Here is a 12,096-nt window from a genome sequence, read left to right on the forward strand (position 1 = left end):
TACAAGCTGTCATGATTACCACGCTCATCATACCCATACCAGCAGTCATGATCACCACTCTCACCATACCCATACAAGCAGTCATAATCCCCACATTGAATTTCCAGTAATGTCCACTCCTTATATGTCTTTCTGATACACCCATATCCTGGGTAAGACATGATATACACTAGATGGCTGTACCCATGATACACTCAAATCAAGATGTGCTTTTCATACCCTTAATTTCATTACCCTTAAGTGTCTTAATTAATTATCAATTTGCCTCAACAGCATGAAAGTTTTTAATCTTGGAATTGTGTCATTTTGTATAAATAATTATATAATTGATAGGCGTGACTTTCTGCCATGTGTTTAATAGACTGTAACAAATTGTCATAAAATATGATGTGTTTCTTTTCGTTTTCCTCCTTGGGATGTGCTAAAGCTGTACATAGTTTTTCATTATAAATTAAATATCTGGTTACACCTAAAACATTATTTGGGTCTCCATAGCATGGTTTGTATAATCAGTAGATTAAGGTTAAATGCATGTCCATAGAAACTGTAAATATTTTTAGAAAGTGAGTTAAAAAAATGTTTAAGTGAAAGCTGGCAGCATAAATAGTAACTCAATCTTTTGTTTTATGGTTACCCACTGTGAAAGAAATGGGGAAGCTGGTAGCCGCACAAGTTGTTGTGACTGGATGCTACTGAAAGGTTGTCCCATGGGTGGAAAGCATCTTTTGAAGCTAGTGTTTGGTATTTGTTTCCACAAACATTCACTACCACCGACAAATGTCTGGTTGGAACATGTGTCCTTCATTTTACCCACAAAAATGTGTTAATGCAGTAATACCAGGAGTTGTAAAATGAAGAAGAAATGTCCCACCAAATTTTTCTACCTTATTGTTCTGTCCAAATGTTTATTGAAAGGTAGTTTTCAGTTTTCTTAAATCAAAATAAAAAACATATTTTTGTGATGTGAAGCTCTTTCTACATTATTTTACTTGGGTGCCTTTCATGAGCTTGCACTGCCTTGGGGTGAAAAATAAAATAAAAAAAAAATATTATTTCTTGCATTCGGGTTCTTTGTATAGTTAAGCATGTGGTCTGACAAGCAAAATAGACAACTTTCACCGGAGGCAGCGAGGAAACACCTTGGACATTTAATTGTGAACCCATGTTCACAGAGTGAAGTGCAGAGGGCACAAATGCTAACATTCATGTTAGATGATTGAAAGGCATACTTAGGGTTCAAGGCTGACAAAAATGTTACATTGCAAGCAAGCTCTTAGGTCACAGGAAGCTATTTAATTTGTCAAGACACCTTAAGATCATGGACTGCTGATAACAGCAGTATGCATCCTCTGTGTATTAATTTTGTCTAAAGTAAACAACTTTGGAAACATTAACAGAAATATTTCATTGCATATTAACATGATTTGTTTTTACCCTTGTATCAGTGAAATTTCAATTCTTGCAACATACATTTACCGTCTGAAAAGTATATTTTCACAGGGAACTACATATTACACAGCAATAGGATCATTTCATGGAAATCCGTGATGACCATGAAAAAATTAGAGCCTAAATAAACACAAGGTTTAAAATCCAGTTTAAACTTGTTTTTTATTGTTATGGTACTACATTACATATTATAAGGAGGGTTTTATTCAACCTCACAAAACCTGAGGTTTGATACAACAGTATTTCTAGATTTAAACCATAATATTTATTAGTAAACTACACAAATTCTACGTTGCAGGGGAGTGTGTTGAAAGGTTGAAAACGTACCTTCTTATTTTTTGTCTGCTGAACAAACCAAGTGTTCGTATCCAGTCTAGTAACAGCTCAAATAAGAAATGCAATTAACCCCTCAGGTCATATTTTGCAAATTAAGTGTCAAATATCAAATCCATTGACAGAGAGTGTTATGATCCCAGACATCTTCACTATTTAAAATTCAGATTGGTTTCACTATCAATTTAAAATAAATTGTGTCAGATTTTAGCATTCAGGTTCTTAACCTCCACGCCTCTAAAATACAAGAACAGAAAATTAGACATCTTTGACAGGCTTTGTATGAGTCTGTGACACAAATGTTGCCTTGAATATATAAACACCGTGTTTGTATTTATATCATGCAAACTCTGTTTATAAGGATGTCTGGCTGAAGTGATGTACAATGAACAGCAGGAGGCAGTGATGAAGCAAGGTTTTATTTACAACAGAACAAACAGAAATACTTTTAAAGAAAACAAAAACCTAGCCCCCTCACCGGGACCCTATCTATACTTTTTCAGATCTATCTAATATTTGAGGTTGGCTAATCCAACTCTCAAAAAAAACAAAAACAAATATTCACAAAAGAAACTGCTTTGTTGATCCACTGATCTTTTGGGTTTTCAAGACATACTGCAATCCCTCACCACTGGGGATTGCACACAGGTCAGTTCTAGTTCAATTCTTTCTATGTTCCGTATGCCCTTGCCAGCCACTCTGATCCCAAGATGCAGGGCTGCTATCGGTCCCAAGGGTTTTAAAGCAAAGGACAGGTGGTAGACCATTCAGTCATAGGGCACTTGAACTCTGGAATGCTCTACCATGCACAGTGAGAGAAGCACCTACATTGGCAGTTTTTTTTTTAAATTAAAAACATACTTTTATAAAAGGGCTTTTACATATTTTTATAATTATATATATATATATATATATATATATATATATATATATATATATATATATATTATATATATATATATGATTTTAAAATGTTGTTTTCTCTTGCTGTTTTTATTGTTTATATTGTTTTTATTGTATGAAATGTACTTCCAAATGTTCTTTAGCGCCTTGGGATAGCTTGCCCTGAAAGGCGCTTTATAAATCAAATTTGATTTGATTTGATTTCCTTAGGTGTTTTTGTATTCCCAGGATTAACTGTTGTTTCCTTCCCAGGTATGCATAGAATACTGGCTATTACTGGTAAGTGAAAAGACAGCCAGTTATTTTCAGTGTACAGCCCTCCTTTGTTTCTCAAAAGGGGTTTGGAGCCACCTGTTGGCCACTATTAAACAACCACCATGTTAAACTATTTTCAAAAGCACGTTTGTCAGTCCTTTGTTAGACTTTGTTTTGCACACCACACATGGTAAACACAAGAACATCTTTTAAAGTGCTGTTTTCCTGTTCTTGCATTCAAACTGACAATTCTATCAAAGAGCTCTACAGATATATGCATTCCCAGAGCTAAAGGATTTAAAAAATAGAAAAAAAAATATAAAGATAATGAACGCAGAGACAGTAGGATTTGCATTTGCTTATTTATTTAAGTCAAATGTGTCCTGTAAATTACAGTATAAACGGATATAGAGACATGGGCTAGACTCCTCGCGTCTTTTTCTTTATTTGTTTTATTTCTTGTGCCAACTTTCTCCAGTTTTTTACACTACAATCAAAATCAGGTTATTTTTTCCCCCCACACGCCTTCTCCCTTCAAACATGCATAAGAAAACCACTTGCTGTGTCAGTCTGCCAGTGTCATGGCAAATTTACCCCCGTATAGGACTACAAGCCACATGGCAGTTTCATTTCGTGATTCAGAGTGAACGGAATACAAACAATGTGTTTGTGAGTTTATTGTTTAATGTTAATACTTTTGTTGTTTATCATCTCTGGATGCTTTACATTACATTAATGTGATGTGATTGTGAGTAAATACAACTTTTATGGTAAATAAAATAAACATAAAGCATGGTTTAATTACTATCTATATTATATTGTAGCTTGCACGGTGGAAGACAGCAACAGGGCTGGTAGGTGATGTAATCACATGCAAAGACATAACTTGGGGGGGGATTTGCCATGACACTGGCTCTTTCATACAGCGGTAACGGCGCTATGCTTCAGTGCTAGAGGTCCCGGGTTCGCGCCCGCCTTCCACTTGTGTGTGGATTGCCTTGCCCTGTGTGATGCGCCTGCCTGCATTAACCCAGATTGCTACAATATATTATCATAAACCATAGATATGTGTGTGTGTGTTAACGTATTAATGCGTAACTCAGTTATTTATAATATCATATTGAAAACCCTGAACCTAATTTGAATAGCTTTTATTAACTCATTTTGTCTCCTACAGACACACCAATGGTTGTTCTGACACATATTAATAATGTTTGTTAATATTTAAATGTGAAAAACAAAGTCTCAGACTCAGGTCTGCATCCAGCTGTTCCAATGAACCAGGGAAGTTTCGTCCAAAACGAGCGAAGTAAAGAAAGTTAAAAGTATGTTTTTTTTTCCTTCCTCCAGATGGAAACACTGGCATGGTGACTTGCTCTTTATGTAAACAGTCAATGCAAACAGTCACTTTCTTATCAAAATAAAAGTTTTTTAATTTAGGATTTATGTTCATCTAGTCATTTATTATTATTAAAAAAAAATAAAATAATAATAATAATAATAATAATAATAATAATCTGACTTTGAATCTGCATCACTAAATATAATAAAGTAAATGAAAGAAAAACCCATTTTAAGCCCAGCATGTAATTAATGCATCTTTGTGTCGGTTCAGCTAACATTAAAAGCCTAATATAACGAAAATCAGAAAATATTAAATACATTTCTTATTTATCAGGCTCCCCGCTTGTGTTAATATGTGTGTGTGTGGCAAAGTGCCCACCCCTTTGTATTTATTTATGTATGTTTTCATTATTATGATTATTATTGTTGTTGTTGTTGTTGTTGTATTGTATTTTTATGAAGGCGGACAAAGCCGTCCATTTTATTTATTATTTGAGATGATGGCGAAAAGCTGTGCATTTGTTTTGTTTATTTATTTTTTAAAAAGCCCTTGTGCAGACAGTGACCATCTCCCGAGTTAATTCATTGATTAATTGTTGCTAATCGGGAGATGGTCACCTCTATAAAAACCATCAGCTTTCTGCTCCCAGAGAAGAGTCGTGAGGAGAGTATCAGAGGTGAGACGTGAGTTTTTAAGTTTGGAAAATCAGAAGATAACAATTACTAGATGTGCTGGTTTGTTAACCTGCACGATACTTGTTACTGTTATTGTTTATTTGTTTGGCCAATGCGCTTTTTTGTTTTGTGTCTTTTGTTTGTTTAAATCTTTCATTTTTAATTAAATTAAAATGCAATTTAAATGGCTGAATGCAAACAACAGTAAACAATTACAATGTTAATGAGAAGTAATATTACGTATTTGTAATTCGCAGTCCTGTTTTAATTCTCCCACACGTAACACATACTTTAACGGGAGACCTGTACTGATTGTCTGGCGCATGCGTGGTACTGCTGGTGGGGGCAGCAGTCTTATAGATCCGCCTGTCCGGCATTGCAGTGACAAGGAGAGGTGGGGAAACGGGTGTGTTTGGCTTTCCCTCAGTCTGAGTGGCTGAGAGGCGGGCCTTGGGGGATTGCTGGCCCTATAAAGAGTATGCTCTGTGTTCCCTCAGGCTACCCCCTCTACATGAATATGAGCCAGCGGAACAAGAGCGGCTGGAGAAAACCACAGCATAAAAAGAAAAGGAAAGAAAAGATTATCATTTTTGCAATGGGAAAAGAGCTTGGGCAGACCCCAATAATGGTATAGGGTAGCAAAGGAATGCATGAGCGTAGGACAGAGACCCAAGCCGTGCGGGTAGCGACGGTCGGGGTAAATGCTGCAAAGTGCAGCACCTTTATTTTGTAGTTTAATTACTGTGTTTTATTTTCCCTTTTTCTTTCGCCTTTTGACCTTTATGATTATTATTTACAGAGCACCTGCGAGTGCACCTGCAGTGGACTGTATACCTGGATTGGTATGACCATCGACTTGTTTACCATCGCCAGTACTCAAGCCACAGACAACAGCACCCTCTGTGGGCTAAAAATGAGAATTAAAAAGAATAACATAAATAAAACTGGACACGTGTGGGGTGTTTCCGACCACATCTTTCTGTCTCCTGTGTCAGTGAATACCCAACCCTTCCACACATTCACAAACACCAGTCCACAGTGCATGCTCTAGTGCTCGTGGTGAAAATACAATTCTTTAGTTCAAACAAGGTGAAGTGTTGTCCAGGCTCGTGCTGGCCTTAAGCGAGAGCTCCTGGATTGTGTTTCAGCCGTCTAAATAATAACAAACAGTATTTTTAGACACGACAATAAACAAACAAAATACTCACAATTTTATAGCACAGGTTCTCCTTTTGGTTATGTAATTTAACCATTCAAAAAGGAATAGATCACATCAATACGCCCCCTTAAATACCATCAACGATGACCCTTTGGTTAACGAGCGCAACCGCTACACCAATCCGCGGATGCCATATCGTTTCCCTTCCAGATCGATGATTTAGTGTACCGTAACTCCACCCCCTTTCTGGATGGCTGACTTCCACCTAACCCTAGGAATGAACTGACCGTTCAGTCCAGGGTACTCTGTTCCCTTTACACAGCGCCCTCACAGGTTGGGAGGGAGATCTAACACCAAGAATCATTCTATCACTGGCAAGTGATTATTTTTTTACAACAAAGCCCCTTCTTCATTGAATAACAAATATAATAATAATGTAAGGATGATATTTAGTGTATTTCTTTCTATTTCATTTTATTTATTCTATTTTTTAACTCTACCACTGAACAATAAACACTAAATATTATTATAAATATTATTTCATGTTTAGCGTTCACCATTCAGTGGTAGAGTGAAAAGAAAGATGAAGCAGACAGCGATAGACAAAATGTTTTTTGATGGAGAGCAAATGTCATGTGTGCAGAAAGAAGAGATGCAATAGAAAGGTCTAGCAGCAGAAGCACTGACCCTTTAACATGGTGCAAGGCAAATCAGGAAAGACTCCCTTAACTGTCAACATCAGCTCTCTCTGAGTGTTTGTTTTCAGTAGCAGGCTCTATAGTCTGGTTTTCTTGCACTCAAATATTGTGGATTAGCAAAAATACAACTTGTTATTGCCACATGACTGACTTGAGATAAAATATAATTCATGTCTTTAGTTTCATCAACAAATAATAATTTAGAAGGGCTATTAAGATTTGAAAACCAAACAGGTTATTTGTTAAAGTACATCCCGCTGTGAAATGAAATAGAAAAGGATATATTTTTCATGTCATTCCATTGCTGTCAGAAAAAAATAATAATCAAAAAGCAATCATTAACATACATAGTTGTTTTTTGTCTTATGAATAAATAGTTTCTGCTTGTAAAATGATAAAGTTAATTTGTGGTATGTTTAATGGCCTCAATGCATTTTTTAGCTGTCATCACTTGACCTTGGCAGTTTTTTTTTTCAGAAGGATACTACACTGAGTATCTTTATTTAATACTTTATTTTAGATACTTTAGAAATTGTATATTTTGTTGCTGGAATAGAAAAGCAAAGCAAGTGCAATCATCTCAAGACATATATTGCACTGGGTACATAAAAACCTGTTAATGGTTCAACTTGCTAGCTATTGAGTGATGTGCTGGTATTTATCAGAATAATCAAAGCAACAATCGATAGATTAATTGATTACATTAATAATGGTTTCACACAGCACTATATTAAACTAAATTCAATGTGTGTTTTATCAGGAAGCCTGAAAGAATTAAAACAAAGGTGTGGTTAATTATTTTTGACATGCCCCTAGGCCTCAAAGTTATTTGCCTGAAAAAACACCTGCTGATGTGACAGATGAGAGTCGGAAATTCTTTTAAGCAGCCCCAGAGAAAAATGTAGGTTCATGTTATTCTCAAACGAGAGAAAAAAAAGTTAATCTGCAGCCTACAAGAGAAAACTGTGATAAGTAGGAAATGTCAAAAAGAAATGTAAAGGGAGTTAAAAATGAAAGAGATTTCAATAACAAAGGTATATGACAGTCAATTCCCAGGATAATGATGACAAAGTATAGATGTAATTTATGTTTTATATTACAGTACCAGGGGCTCATTTCCATATCGCAAATGCATAAGTGCAAATATGAAAGATCTTACCACAAGTTATCACTCGTTCTATATGGGAAAAAAGTGGAATAGGGAAAATGTACTGTGAAAGATATTGGAAATCGAATTGCTTAATTACAAAAAAAAATTGACAATAAGGTATATGTAAAAAAAAAAAAAAAAAAAGTTTTTTGCCTTTTTTTTTTTTTTTTTTTTTTTTTTTTTAGGATTTTAATGCTGATGCACTGGAGAGGTTTTGGCTGATCTGTTTCACCTTATTGTATTTTAATGAATTTTAATTAGAATGATTAATAAAGGATCTTAATTTTTTTAAGTCAGAAAGGGGATATCCACTGTCCCCAACAGTCAGCCATCATGGAAGCCATCTTCCTCTCCAATGTCTTTAGCAGCAGTTTGTCCAGACGCATGCATTATGCATAGAGCCTGCTATTTTGCAATGACATGAGATTATTGTCGCATATAATATGTACATTCATTGAGTGGTACCCTTTTCGATACACATGATGATACTTGTCAACACTCAATGCTTTTATTTGAATACGTGTATCATCCACCATTCCAATCACATTGGGAAAATCACAGATGGAATGAAAACCTTCCTTTATTGACTGTAATTACTGTATGGGCCACGTAATCTATTCAGCATGGTTTGTAAGGGCAGCAGTTAAATTTCAATGAAGCGGCTACTGATGCCTTACACATTGCAAGCATATCATCCAATACATTTTGGAAAGAACCGCTGGCAAGGAAAAGTAACCTGACCAACACTTCAGCTTCTGTAGATAGGGCATGAGGTCTCTTTGTTTGTCAGCTCACATATGGCTCAGGTGAGGTGAAGAGTTGATGGATGTCCTCCCTCTTTTACTTGGCTATTATATCCTCATTAGACAGCTGTGTAAAGATGTTACGCACACGTCTCATACTGTAATTTGTGTGAGCCAATGTGTCGTTGTATTTCTCTCTCTCTCTGTGTCATAGATACACAGCATCAACCTATGATTTTCAAAAGGGGCAAAATAAGAACTAGGTCGCAAAGTGATTTTTAGAACCTGATTTGGGTCCTTAAACATATGGCTTTGAAAGGGTTGATATAATGAGTTACAACGAATACTGAAACTAGATAGTGTTATTTCAGTTATTGTGTTTTAGCGCAGATTGAAAGCGTGTTCACCGATATCTGTGCTTGCTGACATGTTTCTTTTTTGTGTGGGTTGTTTTTGTTGTTTTTATTATGACTCTTTTATGTTTGATGTATTGACGTTGCCTCTTGGCCAGGTCGCCATTGTAAATGAGAATTGGTTCTCAATTGACTTACATGGCTAAATAAAGGTTAAATAAATAAAATAAAATAAAATGTGTCATGTATCCACCTGTTGAACCCTTCAAATATAAAAAACTTGATTTAGTTACATAAATCAGATATTAAAAATAATTTAGCAAAGTAGTTCTTATTTTGCCCTAAGTGAGAAAACTAGGTGAGATTCACCTTTCATATTTATACGATGAAAATCCGAAAGGTTTTACGAACGAGCGGTGTGAGTGTCATTATGTGGAGACACAACCACATTCGTGTTTAACCTTTCAACATTGTATCTGGCAGATACGCAGATATGTGTATATAGAAATGAGTCCCTGTAAGGTAACTGCTTTTATTACATGAATACCTAAACTATGCCACATTCCATGTCAATTTGAGCATGTGTTTGTGTATAAGATTTGTTTTTCAGAATTTGGTGGCTCACATTATACTGTGCTGTGTTTTTTATTTTTTTATTTTTTTTACTAACAAAATCAGTTTTGTTTGGTGTGACTAATCATGTAGTGAACTATTCTCAGTTCTCTAAAGACAGAGGAAATCTGTAGTTTCTTTGTTGACCCTAATTCTAGTGTAATCCATAGGAGTATTCTAAGCTAAGAGTGGGAAACGAGTCTTGGTCTTCTTTCATGGCTTTTAAACTAACTCATCAATCAGTGCTGTGGAAATTACTAGTCTGAAAACGCAATGTTATGTATGGGTTATAGTTCATTACAGCAGTTCATGTTGCATTCTTGTTAAAACAAGGGAACTTGGGATAGGTACCGTAAAGAGGGAAGGAACTTTAGAGAAGATTGGATGAAGGGATTCGACAGTATGCAGGAGCATTTGCCTCTGAGTATTGAGTGTTAATAAACAGCATAATATTAAAACATAGTATCTGAGTTGTTTGTCAGACACAACATTTTGGCGATGAGTATGGTGGAATTCGGACTAACCCTGCAAACACCGTTCCTCCCTTACCCGGAAGACCGACTGATCCCATGGACCCAATGGTTAGAGTTGTATCTCTTAGCTTCTGATTTGTAAGACATGAGTGATGCCAGGAAAAGAGCAACCTTGATTCACTGCCAAGGTCCAGAGGGCCAGCACATTTTCAAAACACTGGGTGACTCGCCTTCATTTCAAAATGCTGGAGCTAAGCTGACACAGCAGTTCTGGTTGGAGTGAGGAGCTGTGTGGCTGAGAAACAGAAAGCAGCAAAGACATATACAGATTGCAATCGCCATCCACACAGGGCAGATCTGAAGGGAGGCCAGCAGATGAGAATCAAGAAGCTATGAAGAGGTCATAAATTGAAGTCTCAATTTTCAGCTGCAAATACTCATAAAGCTAGGAGAAGGCACATATGAGCTACAGGATAGTTTCAGGTGGCATTTCAGTAGGGTGGTCAGTGTGGCTCACCAGTGGGAGGAGCAGTGGAGTCTATGGATCCAGTACTGATTGATGATGCCAATCCTGTGCCAGTACCAACAGCAGAAGGACCTAGGGAGGGTAATGTCCTGAATAGACCTGTTCGTGTTTGATGGGCCCCACAAAGATTCCGAGACTTTCTTACAAACTTCCCAGTTTCAGTGAACAATTCTCCTTGGACGGAGTGGGGGGAGGGGGTTATGTATGGGTTATAGTTCATTACAACAGCTCATGTTGCATTCTTGTTAAAGCAAGGGAACTTGGAATAGGTACCTTAAAGAGGGAAGGAACTTTAAATTAGAGAAACTGCATGAAGGGATTCGACAGTATGCAGGCGCATTTGCCTCAGTGTACTGAGTGATAATAAACAGCACAATATTAAAACGTAGTATCTGAGTTGTTTGTCAAACACAACACTCAAACTAACCACAAGGGAGCACAGTATCTTGAAGAAATGCAGGCTTTCAAATGTGGACTATCCAATCACATTTTTTTTTTTTTACCTCTGACACACTGGTATATAACTGCCAATAACTAACCATTTAAAAACTCCCAGTTAACTTCAGCACACTATATATATATATATAAAAGCAGAATACTGTAGCTCCCAGTGAGTATTGACTGACCTTCCATACATTTATAATGTTCGTTGACAATTACATTTTGTATTTCTTTTCACATTTGCAATCTTGTGCTGGTGAAAAGTGTGCACAGTTGAAATTGAGTAATTTTTCACAATGCCCTCTCTCTTTATTAATAAAACTAATCATAAAAGGTTGACAAAAAAATTAATATTCACTGCCTGCCTTTTTAATAAATAAGCTTTATTATGTGTTCATTTATAGGTAATATACAACAATATATATATATATATATATATATATATATATATATATATATATATATATATATATATATATATGAGAGAGAGAGAGAGAGAGATATTTTAGGTGGCGTAGCTTACTGGTGATCTAGACTATAAAATACGCCATTTTCTATATGATTTCTATTTACTAATAAATAGTGTATATATATATATATATATATATATCTATATATATATTATATATATATATATATATATATATAATTCAAATAAAATTACAGTACAGGTCAGTTGTCATATAAAGGTACAGTGCAAATAACCATATATCATTTTAGCAATACAAAAATCGTTATGTTGATTAACAAAAAACAAGTGAACAAATCTCATTCATAACCACAAGTATAGAAAAGGCTTAAATATTTTCATAACTATCTATCTAACTATCTTGAATTATCTAGGTTGTCTGTAAGAAATGTACACTCTCCCTCTCTCTCTGTGTCGTTAAATTTCTGTTTCAAGGTGAGTTATATACTGTTTCATTAATTAAAACCCTCCTTTTCAAGTGCAAATTAACTCCTGATAAATTATGACAATTAG

The sequence above is a fragment of the Polyodon spathula genome, chromosome 1 (assembly GCF_017654505.1).
Source record: "Polyodon spathula isolate WHYD16114869_AA chromosome 1, ASM1765450v1, whole genome shotgun sequence".
NCBI classification, from domain to species: domain Eukaryota; kingdom Metazoa; phylum Chordata; class Actinopteri; order Acipenseriformes; family Polyodontidae; genus Polyodon; species Polyodon spathula.